At 34.6% G+C, this 21,755-nt stretch overlaps 1 protein-coding gene across 6 annotated transcripts in view; it reads left to right on the forward strand.

The window, feature by feature from the left end:
- LOC105204695 overlaps positions 1-21,755 on the forward strand; it is a 288,926-nt gene that overhangs the window by 110,029 nt on the left and 157,142 nt on the right. The window lies entirely within an intron of this gene.

Below are 21,755 nucleotides of genomic sequence, written 5' to 3' on the forward strand. Positions count from 1 at the left end.
CATAAGAATGTAATGAAAATTTGAAACGTATAAAAACTTCCAGATGTTACAAGGATTTGCGTTTTTATTAAAGGAAGTAATTAAAAGTTTTTATTTCCAATTCTGAATACTTATAATTGCTCAACCAAGATATATAGTTTCCTCAACTTCTTGAAGGATTCAAAATATGACATTGTGTCTCGATTGACAAATAATAGAATAGATAATCTGGCAAAAACTATGCATCCTTAAATTTTATTATAATATTTAGTCCTGTGATATATTTCCCGATTTGATTACGACTCGTTCCACGCGATGATGAATTACTTGGTTCATAGAAAGCTGTGCTTATGATGTGATTACGTTATTACCTGATAATCAGATCAGATCGGCAGATAATTAATTAAACGAACGTAATATTTACATATGCAGCTTCTCAACTATCATTAATGTTATACTTAACAAGACCGCGGTTAGTAATTACGCCGATATAGAACCACTATTCGTAATTCAATAAGCAAAGGATGGGTAGTACGCGCTCGGCGGTGAAACAAACCGGTTTGCGTGGATTCACCTAATTCTACTTCTCTCATATGTACGAGTAAATGAGTCCCGTGCTAATCGCCGCGTATGATTTAGTGTGTAACTGCATATCTCGTCGAATATATATAAATCGCACACAAAGGAACAAACAAATGAATTTTCGTTTGTGTTTGTGTCGTATGGTGTAGCATAGCTGAAATGTGCAATTAAAGAATATAATTGCACATCATTTATATTCACTAACTTATTTATCTAATGACATTATCATAAGATAACGTTCAGCAAAAAAGTATTAGTGATCGAAACGTTTGTTTTTAATTAAATATAATTAAAGCTCTCATTTTTCAACGAATTTTGGAAGAGAAAGGTTTTATTTTTAAATACGTTCGTAATTTAATTCTTGAATCAAAGTTTATTTAAAATTGATTCGATAGTTAAAATTTATCTGTTTAAGCTGTAAGAATTTATTTTTTTTATTTTTTAAATTAATTGTAAAGAAATAATTGTTCATATTTTGTCTTTACTATAAAAATTTTTTTATTATTCTTAATTGTATCATAGAACTAGGCACTCTTCATAACATTAACGAGATGTTTTTACAGGGCCTCATAATTAAAAATATTTAATCAACTTTTACGCCTCAAGGCATGTACGAGTTGCGTATTATTTTTATTATTCAAAATAAATTAAATTTATCGCACACGTATATTTTTATGTTTACATACGTAATTCGATACATAAGATATTCTCGTGGTTTGCACGAATGTAGAGTGTGCATGGTGCAAGTTGCCGATTGTCACACATATGCCACACCCGTGCTCGAATGCCGGCGCTCTACTTGCACCTGTTGACTTCTAAAGATTGCTTGATTAACGACACCGCTTTCAGAATCATATGGCCTCACGACCGCTTTTCGTACTTATCGAAATGTACGCGATATGATCACACGCTCGACTCATTTTCAGCCGCGGTGGATACTCAATAGCCGTGAATACCTATGTATCAATTTCCAGATCATTGATTTTTATGATCATTGATTATGTGTATGCATCGACGATTACTACATTATTAGCGTCATCGATCATTTAAAGTGTCATCAATAACTCCGGGGATTAATCTAATTTTTACTTGGAAAGTGTTAACTTACGATATCAAAGTTCCGTAAAAAAAAGTAATTTAACGAAATGTCGAGAAACAAAAAAAAAAATGTCGAGAATTTTCGCGGAAGACAAATATGCGTTCGAACCGTTTTATATTATTTTGTACTACAGAGATTGAAATACGCTTTTATATTATACGTGCAGGGTGTACAGTTAGAAGAAATACTTTGATAATACTAGAGCTAACGTCTCTATCGTGCGCGTTTTATTTGGGGAATGACCGTCGGTCCAGTGCTAAGTACTGCACACGGTGATTAGATAGCTGCGATGCGTAATAAATCACGTGTATGCGGTGAATTATATATCATCCGAAGTAATTATTCCGCATGATTATAAAGGATGACGGAGTCGACTTAACCCCGATGTTTGTATCTCGTCGTTTCTTTTTTCTTTTGCGGGTGCCCGCGGAAATGAATTCCCGCGGCGAGCGCTGCGTAACAAATGCGTGAAACAATTTAATGCAGTAGCGTATAGTTTTAACAACTCGGCCACCCCTTAATCTTCCTCGACTTCACTTATCTCGCGCACGTTATCTTGCCTTACCGTTACAGTAAACTAGACAGGTCAGTGTATAGGATATTGGTGAATAATATTTATATCTTTACGAATTCCTTAACACCAAGACCAGTATTCATAGTCGATTCTTATTTCAAGACCATCTTAAGTAATGTCTTAAGATACTAATATAGCTCTCTGATTGGTTGACGGCGTCTTAAGATGACACTTAAGAGGATCTTAAATATAAGAACGGACTATGGCCAGTATTCATAGTCGATTCTTATATTTAAGATCATCTTAAGTATCATCTTAAGATGCCATCAACCAATCAGAGAGCTGTATTAGCATCTTGAGACGTTACTTAAGACGATCTTGAAATAAGAATTGACTATGAATATCGGCTCAAGTCTAGTTTTTCTATGTATTCTCTAATAAATATTGCTATTAAAATCCGGACGACCGATTTTTATTTAACGAGGTTATAAATAGATGCTTAGGAAACCATCTCTTTATTAGAGTTTTGTTAAGGACTGGGCTAATATACATATACACGAGAACTGGGAATCAGTTAGACACTACTTAACAATAAATTAATGTTAATGGGAGCGAACCTGATCGAGAAGCGAGCTAGACACGCGAAAAATTCCCCGGCACCGCGGGCCCAATATATAAGTGATTTAATAATTACCGAGCGCGCCGGGGCACGAATTAATGCCGCGGCCGCGGCCGGCCGATACATTATTTTAATGAAACATGAACACGTGTATATAAATTACGTCTCGCCGTTCCTTTTTTCCACGGTGCCCTTAATGGCGCGCAGAGCGTGCGCGCGCGCGCGCGCGCACGTCCCGCCTGGTCCACGGTGGCCGACCGCGCGGGACGAGGACTAAATTAAATGAACATCTAAATCGTCTCGAACGCGGGCTCCACAAATCTTCCGACTGCCGAAAAACCCGACGGGTGCAGAACCGCTCTCTTTCTTTCTCTCTCACTTTCGGGACCAAACCCACGGACAGCTACTAGGGATTGGCGCTAGCCCCGCTCGCGAACGCGTCGCCATAAATTCTCCCGATCGAAATTCGAAATTCGGTATACCGTCGTGCGATTACACGAGAGAAAGGGAGAGGATGTAGCGAAGAAAAAAAGAAACTGGCTAAGAAGGGATTTGCCAGTGTGACGCTGCACCATGTAATGCGGTAGTGAAACGAGAGGCATTTTCGTTGCTTATTTTTGTTCAGGTTTCATGTGAGAGGAAAAAAATCGTTTAAGTTTTTTTTTATAAAAAAACAACTAAAAGGTTATTTTTTATTGTTCTTATTATTATAATATTTATATATAATATTGTTATAATATAATTTGCATAAACGAGTTTATGTCTTAATTATAACATTTTTTTCGCGTTTCTTTTCTTATAATTCCATCGTTGTCATTAATAATATTAATTTTTATATCATAATACGAATATTACTTTTTTTCGGAAAAAAACTTTTCTAAGAGTAAAATAGATTACTTCTTAATTTTTATAAATAACAATAGATACTAGAGAAGTAGAATCTTTATAAATTTGTATCAGTTTTTGTTATGCAAGCTTCAAAATTAACATGTTGGCGGTAAAAAAGAATGTTTTTGTAAATTAAAAAGCAACAGGAACGAATCCAATCAGTCCAAATCAATATAATTAGCTACTTGGACACGAATTTTGCGTTCGTCGAATTTCAAGCGATCCAATGCGATTTATAAACTCACGGTATAATTTAGTCGTTTTCGATGGCCAGCCACGTCGAGGTGACTAGACTGTGAGCAAGTATTTTACCGGCGACAGGAAATTCAGAAAAAAAGGCAATTCATTAACTGCCCACTGTGAACACGGAGGCCGTCCATTTCCTAAGAAATAACGAAGTCGATTCGTGCGACCGATATATCTGATTAAAGATCCGTGCGACAGATTTATCGATTTCGAGAGATCAATTTTCACCGTTGGACCTTTTTCTCCCCTTGGATGCCGACTTTTGCGAATGCATTTGCACGTAATAAGGTATTAGTGTCTTGCGTGCCGATTTATGCGTTAGTTCACGGATTGACGCGTATCACATTTACGCATTTAGATTTATTCGCAAATGCGTATGTTCGCTTTGCACATTTTTCTATAACCTTTTTTTTCTTCCCTCAAAATATGACTGTATACTTGCTGCAGCACTTTAAATGCTGAAAATATAACAAAAAAATCGATTTTAACAGAAAAAAAGTTGTTAAATTGACAGAATTTATAAATTTGATTAATACATAAATACTGAAACTGAAAAAATTTAATCAAGTTGAAAAATTTAGTCAAGTATAATGACTTTTTTTTCTGTGTGCATTTAGTATATAAATGTTTTTGTGGAAAATTAAAGCATTTTGTTTTGCGTGACGTTCTCATATCGACTTCATATTTTTCCAAATTAGATACGAATATAGTGATGTTCAACGAATCAAAAGAGAGGCTTTCTACCAATTTGCCGGAAAAGAAAGCTTGAAAAAAACACACATTGAATTAATGATTTCTAAGTAACAGATGCTTGTGATATCAAAGTAATTAGAACGTGTAATTATATTTAATTATCTTTACAGTTTAGCACTTTATTTTAATTTTAAATATCTTAATTTTTCATGTGAACTATTTTATTTGTTTTGGATGTGAACGCGCGATGCCAATTATTTTATCTGGAATCCGTTCTTTCGAAGTGATATAGCAGAAATTACAGCCGATTATGGCGCTACGATTAAAAAATAAGATATAAATGGATATCCGCGTAAATATCGTGCAGTTTCACTCTGAGAGAGTTTCTGCAATAGAATAATTTCAAAGCGAAGCGATTACTGGAAAGAGGTTGTTGTATCCTTTATAGTTTTTGCGTAGCAACGTGCGTCGCGATGGCATCTAATATGCAATGTAATATCGCGTTTTACATTAAAAATTACGATTTCCACATTGCTGTCGCACATTTGCGCGGAGGAATCGCATTTGCGGAAATCCGTGCAAAACCGTGGTGTCGTGGCGCGGCGAGAAATGGCCGATAGGGATCAGTGGAGGGAATAACGTCGCCGGAGAAGCATCGTAAACAAAGCCAAGAAGACGTGGGACGTTCAGCAGAGGGGCCTCACGGATCTTCGTTAATTGTACGGAATTGAGCGCCGATCTCCACGCCGTGATATCTTCGATTTCTGCAATAATCAACTCGCCGCCCGGTTGCTACGTAAATCGGCATACTGCATACTCACGCGCCCCGACGTGGCGACGGTGGATTTACCGATAAACTGTCTAAGCGATCGTATAAAGCTGTGATTGATATGGATCTTTAAAACGACTTGTGAATTTATAACTACCTATATCTTTAGAAAGACGTAATTACTGGCGAGCAAAAATTTTTGATCGCTACGCTGACTTTAAACAGTAATGTAAATTGTTTTATTTTTCCATTCTCGATATTCTGTATCTTTAATACACAGAAAAAGCAATGTTAAATTAAAAACTAATATGCTCTCTCTAGCAATTATATTCTTGCTTATATGTGAGATAATGATAATTTTACTTGTACATTATTTAATCTTCTTTAAAAAATTTGATCTTAAATCTCAGCAAAATATTATATTTATATTTATATTTTATATTTATATTTATATTTTATAATAATTATCTGAGCACAATATGATTATTTTGATAATAATAGTATACCTAAAAAAGATTCTCATTTTTAGTTAGAAGATATTTTTTATTTGATACTTTTTTTCTCAATTCATTAAAATTATTATTGAATAATAAGAATATTTTTTTTTTGATAAAATTTTTTTGATAAAACTATACAAAATTCTTTGTGTAAGCAAGTTACGTTTGTATGGTTTGCCTATGTAATCTTATTTTAATATTTAACATTTCGAAAATAAGGGTATTCTCAAAATAAGAATGTTCTTTTTTTATGTGTAGTTTTAAAAAAGAACTCTTTGAAATGTCCTGTCGCATAGAGTCCTTGCTCTAAATCCATCACTGTCTACGTCAAAGACGGTTTGCTTGTCGACGCGAGGTTGATTTCAAAAACTAATTAATTTTATATTATGTATAATTGATTAATTATATAATTGTAAATTTGTACATATTTGAGAAAAATTTGATTCGTAAATGCGAGGAAAAAGATTTATCGGGGACCGGGTGTCTGGTGATTAACGTGTAATCGTAATAAAAGTGCCTCGCAATTAGCATTCCATCGAGTAATGTATTCAGGTATTCGGATGCTCTTCAGCGGTTACCAAGCCCTTCTCGGGATCACTCGTCTTTTCGATAGCTGCCCCATCGCGAAATTTAAATCAGTGGTATCTAACGAACGACTCGTGGGCTGCATCCAAATGCAAGGGAGACTTTGCCTCAGCGATCTTCAACCTCTTCTCCCCGGCGTGCCGTGAGAAAGCAAGGCAGTTTAACTTTGAACGAATTTCTTGTGTATTAATCGCTTTGTGCATAACTTTTTTTATTTGATGCAACGTAGCAGTGCAGCGTATGCAATTTTATCTGAAGAAGATTGATGGGAAATTGTTAAAATAATTTGAAATATTTAAATTTATATTAAGTGGATTTCATTAATTTCACATTAAGTAGAGGAAGATTCGCAAAGAAAATACAAGTAAATCGGCAATCGAATAAATGTTGGATAAATATTATGATCGTTTTCTCATACGGGAATGTTTTTAATTTTTATGGAGGAAGAGCACAACGAGAATTACGAACCTCGTTGTTTCCGAACACCGAGTGTGGGAGAAATGGGCACAGCCCAATATCCGCTAATGACTTTTTAAGTGTGCTCCAGGTAGGCGCACGGCCATGTTCTGAAGCTGCCCTAATCTGACTTTAATTTATCCTACCGTTACCCTATCAAGAGTATCCAGTAGCCTTTCCACGTTTTTTTTTCTCTCACCTATCGCTCGTCTACTACGCCCTTTTTTTTCTTACGAAAGCGTCGTAACTCGAATGTGATTGATCACGAGAATTGCGGAGGAGAGATACCCCGGAAATCGTCTTTTTTGTCCCTCCACATTCGATTGTGATCATTGCTTTCCTATCCATTTATTATTTTGCAAGCGTTGCGCAAACCTAAAAGATGTAATAACGTTTGATTTACATATATAAAATAACAAAAATACGGACTTGAATAGTCAGTGCGGTATGATAAAACTTCAAAATGGCCAAGTGTAAAAATTACATCATCTATTCTTCATTTGAGAGTGGGTTGAATCCGATCATTCACGAGATTGTCAAAACGAGAATCAGATTGATAAAATTCTAAGATAAGATATTTACAAGTGTATAATGCTCTGTTCGAAGAGCGTTATACACTTAAAACTCTGTGCAAGTCAAAACGTTTGAATTAAAATAGAATAATTACAGAATATATTCGAAAATAAATGAAATATCTACACATTAAAGACGTTTTAGTTTAATTTTACATTATTGAGACTGTTAATCTTCGATTTATTACGTTTGTAAGTAAAGCGAGCATGATTTTGTTATTTGTTAATTTTTTATTAATTACTCACTAAAATCAGCTGTAGTCATTACTTATTTTCATGTTCTTATTAATTTATATTTTTTTTATTTTTCGTTTTATATACAACAGAGATTTTTATACAAATTTACGACATAGGATTTATTTTATATACGTTTTTCCTCGCGTAAAATAACATACCGAAACGTACAGCAGTCATGGTGACCTGTCTATTCTTCCGTCGCTGTTGCATCAGGGGAAAAAAAAAAAAAATACAGAAAGAAAAAAGAAAAAAAAGCACAACGGAAACGCGTCGGACTTCGAGTCAGACGTAGAGTTTCGTAAGTATCGGTCAGAAGGAAAGAAAGTGACTTTGGCAGCGGAACAACTTTCGACATCCTGTGTGCCAAACAATCGGCCATATGCCGCACCGAATGCCGGCCGAATGCCCGAAACACCCGAATTAGTGGTTTTCAGCCGCGACGTCAAACAATACGCTGTCCAGCGCGTCGAGAATGCAATTGCAGCCGGCGGTCGGCACGAAACTTTCGTATGCGTCAGGCTGTACTTTGTGTTTCCCGCACACGCACGCACGCCACGCATGCTCGAAATATTGTGAACGTCAATGTCTACCGAGTTCAACAATTACGAGAAATTCGCGATGCGCAAAAACGTTCGTTTCGATTTGTGGTGTTTGAAATGTTGTAAAGTCATAGCGTGTCCTTTTTCTTCGCCTCCTCCTTTCTCGATGAAAGACATTATTATATATCGTTTTGCTTCAACGACATAATTTAAAAACGAAACTTTCCGTTTGGAATCATCAAAATGTTGTAATAGTATTTTTAAATGCAATTTTGATGTACTAAGACAGTACACAATATTTATAAAAGAATTACAAAATATTTATTATAATTATTTTAATATTTTATAAATATTTACTAATATATTTATTAATACTTTATAAATACTTTTGTGATCTCTTAGATTGAACAAATTATAAAGATTTATTATAAATATCACACACAATAAAAATGTTTATAAAATATTCTTATAAGATACTATTAATTCTTTTACTTATCATAAATATTGTATATAATATTTAATTTATAATTTAATAATACATGTTATATAAAGATTTTGAGTTTTTTCCTTCATGTATAAAATATTTATAAAATATTTTGAAAAACAAACAACAGTTATAAATAATTATGAGTATTTATCGCAAATATTATTTACTGTCTGGGTAATAATTTGATATATTGATGCTAAATGGTAAAATAAAATTCTTATTAGCTCTTTATTTAGTATATTGAATTCTCATCAGAATTCTCTTTTTTTGCACATAATTCAGAAATGACAAGTTTAAATCATGTTGCAGCAAATTAGCGATATATGTATATTAAAATGTGTCTGATTATTGTAGATGCTTTTCCTAATGGTACTTGATATCAGTAAAGATATTAATTTTGAAAAAAGTAAAAATTTTTTTCAAACATTCTGTTAAAAGTTTATACGTTGCCTTAATTTTGATTCGTGTTTTATTTAAAATCACATTTCAAACTAATTATACAATCTATCTTCTGTTTTTGTCGAATATTCTTAATATTTTGTCTGTGTATCTAAAATTATTTGAAACTTTTTTTAATTATTTATTGATCAGTTCTTTCAGTGTTGAGTATGTCTCTTGGAAAGAACATGTCTTTTAAACGAAATGTTTCCTTATCGAGCGAAAATGAGCGAATTAATCTTGAAAAATGTGCGAGAGCGATGTGAACGTTTTTGCTGCATGTTGTGAATTGATGCACGTAATTTAATGCCAAATGCGACGGATAACGAGAAGCGGATAACGAGCTGATGTATGAATGGTTCGTACCCTGAAAATCATGTTCAGACTTCAGACCAGAATAATTTCTCGAGTAGCTTTGCATCGATAACGCATAATGGATGATTACTGATCTCGTGATTTACAAATACGACGAAAAAGCCAATGAATTTACATTATTAAATCTCTCACTTCTGCATTAAATTGTAAAATATATTTATTTGAGAATGTTATACAAAATTGCACATTTAAACTTCAATTAAAGTTTTTAAACGTTTGTATCATTCTAGAACTGTCAGTTGTATTAAAAAAAAAAAAAAAATTAATCACAAATGAATCATGGACTCGTTCAATGTAGGCAGGTATCAGGCCTCTATCTGGATTATTATTTCGATAAAATTGCGATGATACGATCTACGTTGGTTTTTCGATAAATTCTTACGATTGCGTTTTCTAGACTTCTCAACTGTTAATGTTATTTATTGCAATAAAACTCTCGATGGACCCTAATCGATTCGTGATATCGCTTTGCTCCAAATCCACGCGTCAATCATCCCAAAGTGCGATGCCCCACGATAGAATGTCGCGGACTTCTATACTCAATTAGTTCCGGCACCGCGGAATCGCATCATCCCGATAACACGCTTGTGCTGGCATAATAATTCCGTTTGTCACGCTAGTTACGCGCTCTACATAGCGTCGTGCGAGAGATTGCACGCGCATCGCAGACGCGCAACCACGATGCCGCATAAGGCTGCCGCATTGGACGAGGGGAGGCTCGGGCGTCGCGACGCAGCGCGTCTTCTCTCCGCAATGGGGCTGCACAATTTCGGCCGGAATGGCCATTTCTGTCGGTTTAATTCGAAGCTCTGCTTTCACTGCGAAAAAGATGTGTTGAAACGACATGCTTCAAGTTAAAGTGTCTACTTTTAACACAAAAAACTGGCGGGTTAATTTAACGAAAAGCGATTTAACGTGATTTAAATCATGTTGTTTCAACATAGTTTAGCACATCTGTTTTTACAGTATTGGTGCACAATTATACACATGTTTGTTGGCGTAACATAAAATATTTTTAATGTTTCTCTCCGTGATCTCCTCTTGAAGAAAAGCGATGGCAATTAAATTGATAACGGTTAAGCAGTTAAGTCTACACACTAGATAATGGTAAAAATGTTTCCTAAAATTTTTATACAAATTGGAACATTTTTAAGAAATATTGAGAAAGTTTACATATTTTCTTTAAATTTTTTGTACAATTTTTCAAAATTTTAGTGTAATTTTAGAATGTTTACAGCCTAGTACTGCATTTATACATGCAATAATGAAAATATTGCACCTAAATAATTTTTTATTGATTTTTAAATAAAGTATAAACAACTAGAGTCAAAGTGGAAATAAAGGTAACGAGAAAATAATTTTAAGAAAATGTGTCTAAAACATAAGGGTGTGTAAATAACGAGTTGACTTCAAGATCGGTTTGTATTTGCATTGAGAATGTATACTGAGAGAAAAAATGAGATACTAAATTTTAATAAATATTTTTGTTTAATTAATTACAATGAAATATTTACTAAATGTAAATAAATAATTATTTAGTATAAGAACTACTAATTTAAATATCTTTTTTTATTCAGTAAATATTTATGTACCGTAAGTAAATATTTCATTGCAACTATTCAAATATTTATTAAAATTTCACAAATTTTCCTCTCAACGTAAAATTTCATATCCTGTTAGGGCTTAATCGGCAGGATCTTTTCCAGCGCGACCAACAGCCCGCGCCTCACGTAATGGCGCACGATCCGTGGTATAATCGGCATATTATACGTGATATTCCGAGACGCGCGTGATATTAACGGGAGCGTAAAGTATCTTGTTCTCTCCTTACACGCGCGCCGCATTAGACACATTAGCGCGTGTGGAAGACGTATGGTGCTACATGCTATTACACGTGGATAAGCGCCGCCGGAAGAGTCGTCCCGAACCAGAGCGTCGCGGAACTTCTTACCGCTTCCTAAAAGTTAATTATTATAATCGCCGCGGTTGTGCGAAATTAATTGCGCCGACCGCGCTGACGAGATGCGGTAATCCCCGACGCTGTGCGCAACCTGTTCTGGCCCAGCCGAGAGCTGCTCGTAAGATGGATGATCGTGCGACGTGTGTGATAAGATAGAAATTTAATATCAATTTTGATCTCTACTTAAAAAGTACATTAATTTTGGGGATATTGTTTGTATAATTTAAATTTATTGAAATATATATATGAAAAAATATACGCGCGTTGATTGACAGCATTTTTTACCGAATGTCTCTGGACGGTTTATAAATGATCGTGATATAATAGATCACTTAATCTTTCAAGTTTATATCATGTTGAAATATTCTGACATTTATTTGCCATGGCAATTTTTTATCATGTTTCTGCTGCTATTAGAATGGTGATAAATAGACATTTGTGATGATAATTTCGGTGTTTGGAATTTTTCACAGTGAAATATATACGTGAAGTAAACCTTTATGGAATATTTTGCGTTATGTGGACTGGAAACGGGATCTGCGCTGCTAACGATACGTGGAATGCGTTTTCACGCTCCACGCATGGTTGACCTGCGAGAAATGATTTTGTAGAGCTAGGTAAATAGCAATTTTCGCAATTTATTAAGAGTGCTCATTACTCATTAGCAAGTCCATCCTTACAAAGTTAGTTACACGTATCTTTTTATTCGCGAAACGCGAGATTCTTAAGTAGCATCACCTTATTTGTATGGAGAAATACAGTTTTCCAGGGAATAACGATAAGACGAATTTAGAGAGAGAGAGAGAAAGAGAAGAAAAGAGCTTATTTCTAGATTTTTAAATTTTTGCATTAATTTAATAACGTAATTTAATAATAATAGGAACCTTTTCTCGAATATAGTTAAACTAAATTAGTTAATAGTTAATTAGTTTAATAATTAAACTAAATTAAAAATGTATATCTATTATTTTTTACACTAAAAGAAAAGTAGAAATATTGAGAATCAAATATATTTTGTGATCTTTTTTTATATTTATTGATTATAAAAAATTGTAGTTGTGATGATAAAGTATATATTGCTGTAAAATGTCTTATTTTTTTATTAATTGGTTAGTTTTTTACAAATAAAATTTTTGAAATGAAATATACATTTTACAATTAAATTTTGAAGTATTTTTTTTATAATAAATTATTTATTTAAATATTGCGAAATAAAAGTTTTATTTTTAATAAATAAATAATTTATACATATTTGGTAAGGAAATAATTTATCTTTCCGCAAGCTACGTGTTATCTCTTTAATTAGGACATATTTTGTAAAAATATATGTTATTTCATAGAATATTTCACAGCAATGTTAGTCATTAATATCAATTTATTATAATTAAGAAATATCGAAGATAGCATCACAAGAAGCATTTAATTCTTGATATTTTGACTTTTTTCTTCAGCATAATATTTATGTATTTTAATTGAAGCATGGGGTTATACACTGAAACATACTTATAAGAGAAACGTTTACGAAATTATGAAAAATAGTGCCAGCTGTGTTCGAATAATAAGTTTTATTTGGATATAATAAGTTTTATTTGGGTAATTGATTTTCAATACAGGATTAATGTCCACTTTACTCGCACTCGATAGCATATCGCGATAACAAGGATATGCTTTTTCGACACTCTCTCGCCTTTTGTGGCGTGATGAAGGATACTTACATGGCAGTAGTAATTTATAGCGGCTGTTCGTAATTTTTATTTTCCAACAGGGTTAAGCGTTTTTACCATAATGTGCAGTGTTTTTCTAAACAGGTTCAACGCGGCATAATGAACGCTGGGAGAATCTTTTTGAACCGGGTAAACGGATGCAGCCGTGAATTCAGCGTATTGTTACCGGCTCCAGATCGCGTTGGAGATAGTCACTTATTAGATTCAATGCCCCGTCTCGCGTTGAGATCTGTCAGTTACGGACCGTTAAATCTTTCGTAATAGACTACGACAATTGTGCTACGATATTTATTATGTCGTTTACTTTTACAATTTAAACAAGAAATAGATACGCGTTCACGATTTATCACTGCAAACTGCACGAATAACGACGAGATAATTTAATATCAATAAATATTTATTTTTTTTTATAAAATTCTGTTCTGGATAGAAATAATAACTAAATTTGAAGGAAATAGGAAAGAGGGAAATTTATTAACTAGAATTTTCTAATTTATTACCAACGTCAATGTTGTAATAACTGCCTTATTTGATTTTTGTTCATGTATAATTGAATATATATACAATATAATAAAAATGTGAATAGAAATACATTTTGGAGCTGAAATGCATGCGTTTATTTCTGGGTTTCTATTCATTATTGTGTGAATATGCAATCGGATATTTTTTTGAGGCGATGGACAGCCGGTTGCGCATGTCATTTCCGGTGGAACGGAATTTTCACTTTTCCATTAGAATGTAATTATCGCGAACGTGTCTCTGGAAAGCACCTGAACCATTATCCGCAGTAAAGCAAGTCATAATTTTTCGGCCACGTGACCGATACCCTACGATATCGTCCCGTAGGATCTGTGATTCGATAAAATCGGTTCTCCGATCTCTCACGGAATACGAAAAGCCAGCAACGTGTAAAATGTAATTAACTGCGATGGAGACATTTTGGCATGCATAATTTATTTTGGATATATAGTCAATAAATATACACGAAAAGAGCTCCTTGCTCTTTTCGTCTGCATATTAATTTAAGATTATAACGTTCGATAGTATTTATTCATGATTTAACCCCTGGAATACTGTTACCTACGTATAAAACTGATGATATTATTCATATTATCGCAGCGAATGATCATGATTCCAATAATTTAATGTATCATAGTTTATAAAAATATATGAAAATTAAAACCTATTAGGTATCAGAAAACTTACAATAATACGATTGTTGTCGTTCAAAACTTCATCTTCTCACCGATAGACTGATGTGATTATCTCAATGACAGAGCGTCTTTCTTTCTCTGGCCTAAATTAAGCACTCGATGCACCAATGTAGTACACAAGCCAACTAGTCGCGAACGCTCTATTCCATTTACAATCCATCTTTCGGAAACGACAGACAACGTGCTCCATTTTAGCTGCCATCGCCTCTCTCGCGTGAGAAGGGATCGGTCCAAGGTCGAAGCCGAGCACTCCCAGGTAGCTTTTCCCTCCACCCTTCTCTTACGCTCTCTTTGAGGGGTATATATCACCCCCGTACGCGGCGGCTATCGGGGTGACCATCCCTCCCGCGGCGGGAGCTTCCATTGCTACCCCATGCTGTCTGCCACCCCGGAACTCGACCGGTGGTGTATCTACCCTCGAAAATCCATAGTGGACCCACCCTCGGTGGCGCCTGCGCATCTCCTGGTTTCATTTCAACGACCAATCCCTCGTTCTTGCCCTCGTCGCGGAACAGCGTCGAGCAAATACACATAAACAAAACGTAGCTAATAATATTATATTATTACGAGCAATGTATCGTATGTATTTATCTATCTCAAATACACGTCGACTGCCATTGAAAAATTAGATGTACGTGAGAAGATTGGATAGTTCAATAGAATTAAAGATAATTCAATCACGATAGAAGAGAAAGCTGACTAGAAAAGAAAATAATACGTAACGCGATTATTTCAAACTATTTATTATTTCAAAGTATTGCAAGAATATAAAGTTTGTTTCTCTATTTGATCCTTTAAAGATTTAAACTTCTATAATAGAGAAGTTAAGTCAATGGGTCATTTTTAGAGAAATGCTTTTTGATCTTGTTTTTCTTGTCAGTGCAGTTGTTTTTTTTTCATGTTTATTCAATCTTTGAAATATCGATCGATTATAGTTTCGAATCATCGGCTATTTTTTGTCCACTCGTCTTCCGCTTTCCGTGCGCGCGGAAGATGGCAGTGTACAAAACAGGCTTTAATGCGAGCACCGAGGCAACCTTGACTGGGATTTACCCGCCTGATGGATTCGAGGATGGCGTGCGGTGAGAGCTTCCGACCGTCTGAACGCGCCACCTTGTAACTCATGTTATTTAATTCTAATCAGTCAGTCGCTTACGGAATTAGCCGACGAGAGAATGCGACCAATTTATAATTTCTAATCGAACAATCGATTACTAGTTAACAGTTACGTTTTCGGCACTTGCAGATACCGAGGAAATTTGTCTTCTGATCGTTGTAACACACGTGTTGTAACACGTTATTGTTGCAAAAGGATTTCTAAATTAAATTTATGCAAATCGCAACAAGTCGCGTGATATATAAACCGTAAAGCTTATACATAAACTGTGAAAAAATTTACTAATTTTTTTACAAATACGGATATAAGTGAATAATTCTTACAAATTTAACGGATGAAATGAAATAAGTTCTTATTAATTAATGTTGATTTATATTACAATGTAGGATAAATTGCCTTGCTTTTGCTTTTCCTCTTTAGTCACAAAAAAAACGCATTCTGCTCGAATATAATGCAGGAATGCGTTTTTGCCGGCACACGGAGCCTCTCGCGCGATTTTCTTCGAAAAGTCGGTGAACCTGTCTCTCCAGGAAAACGCCGTCGAAAATTACCCTGGTAGTGCTCTGGGATGAAAATTGCCAGGAGACCTTTCCTTAACGACCGCGGTAACATTGCCGGCCATTAAGCGGAGTCTGAAGTATATACACGCGTATGTTTCGAGTGTGTTATAGTGTCACGGTTCGCGGAGTCGATACGCATCTACGCAACTGGTCTAATGCTACAAATGCGTTACGCGTGTGGATTATCGGGGAGGGGCGCAAGGACTTGACACGTTATCACCTGGCCTACCTGGCCGGGCCAGAATCATGCGTCACTTCTAGCTCGATTGAAATAATCGATAAGCACTCAAGATGAAATAATCGAGCCGTTATTCTTACGTTTTATGCCGCACACGAAATAATATCATTCTCGTGTGCTAAGAAATCAATCAAGTTTTTATTTTTTGTTTTTAAGTAACGGTTATCTTTACAAAGAATTTCTTAGCGCATTTAAAATAAACTTCTACGTACACGCGGAAAGATATGTACTATAAACCACTTGAATTAATTAGATATTTCTTATTTCACAAATATTTCATAAGTTTATATAACCATAAATCCATCATCACTTTATCATAAATATATTCTGATTCTTAGTAATTTAATATTTTATTCAAGAATATTAAGTTAAAATAAAAATTTGATTTGCTAATATTTTGATGTTTCTTAAAAAAAATTTTTTTTGTACTATTCTTCAAAAAGTAAGTTTTGCTTGTGAGTTGTTGGTTTACATGGTAATAAGTACAGTATATTTTAAGACAGTTATTAAGAAAATTTTCTTTGTTAAAGATAATTATTATTAAAGATTATTAAAAATATTAATTGAATGATCGCTTTTTTTGGCAGTAAAATTGATGCTTTTTTGCGCGTGGCAACAAATGCAAATATCAAATTTCGAATTCAATTGAATTCATTTCAATTTATTGAAGCATTCATTCGCGCGAGGTGAAACGTATACTTGAATCCAAGCAGGTATGAAAATAATATAAAATAATACACCGCGTCTAATCGAAATTAATGTTTCGAAAGGGTAGATTGACTCCGTTCCCAATATAAGTTAACAAGATCGGAGCGGTCTCGAATGTAGAACGTATTTCTGTGCAGTAGTGGCGGCGTGTTGTCGATTACATAACGGCGTGTATGTTCTTCAGAGGCGGGACGCGTCGCATTGTTCCTTCGGATCTATAATTTTTTTATCCATCTGTCATCGAGGTACAGTTACCATGCACCTACAGATAATGCTATAGCGTTGGGCCTCGTTTATATTTCCGAGGTAGCTATGATCGTGCCCACGCGGCCATGGTCCGCGTTCATACCATATGCAGTTACGTTTGCACGATTTCTCACTGCATAGATTTTTTTCGATACGCGTAAGCAGGCTTTGCCCTATGCAAGATTGACCGACTTACTTTCACGTCATATCGCTTTGACTTCGATTGAATAATTTTGACGTTAATAATGTAATTAGAAGGCTCAGTTAAATACTAATTAGCTAAATCTGCATATAAATAATACGTAAAATTATAAATTGGTTTTATTTACAATCTTTTTTATTGTTTTTAAGAAGAACAACCGTAAGCAATTATTTCTTGGTGCTTACATTACGTAATAAAGCGTCAAAGTATTAATTTTTGTAAAGAATAATGTAACATAATTGCAATTTTGAATTATATAATTCGAAATTAAAATCATTATTCAAATCACGCTGCGCTTTTCTTTTTATTGTTAATTTTTAGCAATAGGATTTACAAGTTAATGTTGCGTGTGAAAAAAATTTTATTTTAATTAGCATAGTCAATTTTCTCGTGCGTTTCACAATGTTCTTCAACTGACGATTTATAGGACGTAATTTTTTAGACAGACGAAGATACTATTGTCTTCGAAAGCCGCGAATCTTCGAAAACGGTGAGCGCGGCGTACGCCCTGAAAAAGCGATGCTGTTAATTAAAATGCTTAGGGGTTAGAAGGCGTGATGAATGAGATTGTCGGTCGTATACTGCGCGACGCGGCCGCACCAAGAAGCACTCTATTAATTATTAGACGACACCAAATCCATTATCCGGGACGAGGAGTGACGGAGGTCCGCGAGGAATAATCCTATTCGAATGCTATTAGCGTTTCACCGGACGTTCGTTTTCCTTCCTCCTCGCTCTTCTTCTCCTCCTCCTCGATAAAACAAAGCTAATTACTGGGCCCGTGGACAGGGCAGGCGCGGCACCACGGCTGCGTGGGTCCGGTATTAACCCTACGTCCCCTCCGTTGGGTCCATTGGACCCATATGCTTCTAAAAACGAACTTGTGGGCTGCTTCGAAACTGTCCCTCCAAGCGCAGATATTATAACGGAGAATATAAAATAAGAAGAATGATGGAGTTTCGATAATTATGTAATTATAATAGGTTGGAATTTATAGTGTTTATGGCTAAAGTATAACAAAAAATTACAATAATACAACAAGGTAACGCTCTGAAGATTTCAAATCAAATTTATAAGTACTAAGGGTTGTAGTAGCCAAGCTGGGTAGTACAAAATTAATTAACAATTCGTCTCACTACAATCCGTGATAATTATCCGTGTAATGTGATTGATTTTTATCTATATATCTGTTAATTAATTTTGTACATTTTGCCTGCTGAGGATGACCAAATTCAAGATTGAAACGTTTAGTATATTAAAGTATAATGTTTTTATATGAATAGTATTTATATTAGCACGTCTACTTAGCTTGGCCCCTACAGCCTTTAATAATTGTAAATTTGATTTAAAGTATAATAAGAATATTTCTTTTATTATATCTTGAATTTTTCGTAGCCAATATTAAATCATTAAATGTTAATACTTATTTGATTATAAATATTACTACATTGATTTTTAAGTTATAAGACTTCTCAATAAATGAAACTTATCTCTAATAATTCAATCTTAATACCAAAGTGTCTCTCGGGATAAAAAAGTTCCAGGTACTTTTCTGATCTGTTAGGATATAAGATAATTTCTCCAATTTTTTTCCCGAGTGATCATAAGCAATTTTCAATATCGTGTGCAGACTGCTTGCGCATGTATCTTTGTATTACAAGATAATCTTTTTTTTACAAAAGTTTATAGCTTTGTTGAGATTTATATTTTTAAAGATTGTATCTATTTAAGAGATTTAATACCAACATGTATAAAGATAATATACGCTATGAAATTTTAAAATGGTGTAATATGAAGAAAATTGTATATTTTTATTGAAAAATTAAATTGTACAATGAAATTAAAAATATTTATCACATTGCAAAACAAATTATTTTAAAAATGCCCATAGAAACGCATTATAATTACAAAAAAAAGAACGTTAATACTATAATAAATAAGTGAATAAATTAATAACGCACAGAGTCCGAGCAATAAGATATAAAAATAACAAAAGTGAAAGTGTGAGGTATAGGTAAGGCTTGTATCGCTTTGCAAGCCAAACTCTCTTAATATTTTAAAGATCACATGTTTACGAATCTTTCTTTAAACAAAATGTCAATTGGAATAATTTCACCGAAAATTATGTCTAACATTTTTTATAATATTTACTTATAAATACTTTGGTATTTTTGCGAATGAATGCAGTGCAACACAAGATGCACGGGTGCAAAAGCCGGGAAATGAGAGGCATCGATCTCGAACGAAGCGTCTCTAGAAGCGGCAGAACTCACAGTGACATTTCATTAACACTATTTTCTTAATAACCCGCGATAAGAACTGGTCCTGCCCGCGAACCATTCCGACGTGTCCATCTCGTTTTCTTGCACAGCCTTGGCCGGCTCCTCGGGAGCACCACAAGTAAAGGCCGCGCAAAGGCCGTTAAATATATGTATATACTGCGTAAGAATAATAATTATTCCTAAGTATAGGCTTGCGCGAGAATGGCCATCGCGCGGTCAGCGCGGTGTCTTTGACGAGTCCGAGAGTATTCCGCCCTCTGGTCTCGTGATGTAGTCGTCGTTTCCCATGGTGAAAGAGCGCTTCAATTAAACAAACAGTCCCGAGCCAGATGCGTAAAATTTGATTTTACATATTAATTCCGCGGGTAGTCGATGGCGGGGAAACCGCAAAAGTCGTTAACGACATAACTTACGGTGCATTAAACGCAGCGAGAGTCAATGGACGTATTGGATCATGTGACTAAAAAGAGAGAGAAATATTTGTAATTGAAGATAAATGAAACGCTCGTTTTGGAGCAAAGAAACTTAGAACTACTACAGAGTGCCTTGTATTTCCATAAGCGTGCACAGAGAAAAAGATATTTAAAAATTTATTTGTGAAATATAAGTTTATCTTACTGAAATAAATCTTCATTTAAATATGGAAAGCGGAATAAATTTTTTTTCTAGCAATTAGTAAGAAAAATGAGTTGTATCTCACAGAAATGTATATTCTGTTGTCGCATCAAAATTTTTTTACGACCAATATCGAAGGAAACAAGTCTTACATTTACTTTTGGATATTTTGACTTTTTTTTCTCTGCAAATAATGCTGCAATAAAGAAAACCATATTCGCGATTAATATTCTAATAACTTAATTATCATTACGAGTTCCAATGATACTTTTAACTTTGGATGTTAACTTCCATAGTTGAGCAAATATTTGGGTTCTAATACGCAATATTTTCTCGGTATTACAGTCACATATTATTGCCAATTTTTAAGTATTCTATATGCTTCGTTTGTTCGAAATTACAATGTTAATTTCGTTAGCGTTCCATTGCTATTGGATTGCGTGTCATATTATGTGTCATGATGCGTGTCAATGGCTTTCATATTCACGTTTTAATTACGCAGACAGCGCGATGCTTAAAAATGAAGTTTGCATGTTAATGTTTTGTAAGTTGCCGACACCACGGCGTCACACGTCGCTTCTCTTCACTGTCTCATTTGCATATTTTTAGAATGTTGAAAATTTCGCAACGTCTGTGAGTCTTTTTAGTATTTTATTTTAATCCCGAAAGATTGTTTTATTAATTAACGAAATTTCTTGAAAGATAATCTTCTAAGATTCATCAGTTAATTTTACTTATGATAACTCATATATTTTACATTGTATATATAATTTGCTTATTTTGCCAACAAGAAAAGAAAACGGTTTAATACTTTTTTAAGATTAACTTAACAAATAAAATAATTTGCTCCTTAAATGTGATATTAGATGAACGAAGACGTTTCTATAAGATATTTACGTCAGATATTAACCTGCCAGTGATCGGGCCACCATGTAGTAGCCGTACTCGTCAGTTACCACTGTCACATCTACTAAAATAACTCGTACATTTTACGCCGAATCGAGCGGTCCGCTCGCCGACGTAAATACTTCAAATTACGAGCCTGGCATGCGTATCCTCGCCTAAGGACATTGGCGGAGTGGATGCACTTACGCGTCGGCAGGGTGTCAATCAGTCCGGCTGGCACACCGGCAACTTTTAATTATCGAAATCCTGCGGGACACGGGCCGCCTGTTGTTAACGATTCGAGAAGCGCACGCTGATTCCAGTAATGAAGAGTAAAATGTAAATCCGCGCACACATAACGGTCGGCGTGCCGCCGCTCTGCCGCGAATTGATTATTAAAGTTAATCCCCTAGTCATGGAACTCGGAAC

This window comes from Solenopsis invicta, chromosome 3, assembly GCF_016802725.1.
Source record: "Solenopsis invicta isolate M01_SB chromosome 3, UNIL_Sinv_3.0, whole genome shotgun sequence".
Lineage (NCBI taxonomy): Eukaryota > Metazoa > Arthropoda > Insecta > Hymenoptera > Formicidae > Solenopsis > Solenopsis invicta.